Source organism: Siphateles boraxobius, unplaced genomic scaffold (assembly GCF_051911475.1).
Source record: "Siphateles boraxobius isolate OS27281-9 unplaced genomic scaffold, OSU_SipBor_1 33, whole genome shotgun sequence".
In the NCBI taxonomy this organism is placed as follows: Eukaryota; Metazoa; Chordata; class Actinopteri; order Cypriniformes; family Leuciscidae; genus Siphateles; species Siphateles boraxobius.
The window spans coordinates 975,001-975,703 of record NW_027508953.1 but is presented as its reverse complement, the minus strand read 5'-3'; positions in this window follow the sequence as shown (position 1 = coordinate 975,703).

Genomic DNA, 703 nt, shown 5'->3' with positions numbered 1-703 from the left:
GTGTTGAGACATGAGGACTGGAGGAGGACTGAATTAAACCAGTGTAGGTGGACGGTCTTCAGCATCACACAGTTTAAGGGGGTGGGTGTTTTACAGTTTATGCATTTGTGTTCAAATGTGAACGTGACATTTCAGACCCGTGCAGATATGTGGGTGTTTCTGGCTTCAGTCGACACAAAGACAATGATGATATCGTTTATAACACATGGCCGAACGAAATCCAAACCAGTGAAGAATCAAGGGCCTGGTAAACGGAAACCAACATTTGCATGTTCAAAATCTTTTTTCCAAGCACTGTTGACATCATGGAAATTCAGAAACATGAAAGGTCACACTAACCATCTAATTAATACAACCTATATTTCTGTGCATGAACAAAAACATGACAGATATATAGAGAGATCTGTAAGCTCCACAGCTATAATCTATATATTTACATAAATAGCCTACTCACAAAAAAGCCCTTTCACAGTCAACTATAATGTTGTTGCGCCCTCTAAAGGGCACTTTGCATTTGCTATAAAAACGTACAAAAATGACATTAATACTGACATTTGAATGTTTTCCAAAAATGCAGTGTGCATAAACCATTACACCAATATAATATAATATAACATAATATAATATAATGTTATTTTATATAGCTATTGCACATAAAGATCAAGGAAATAGATGTATTGATATATAGGCTAATCATTATATT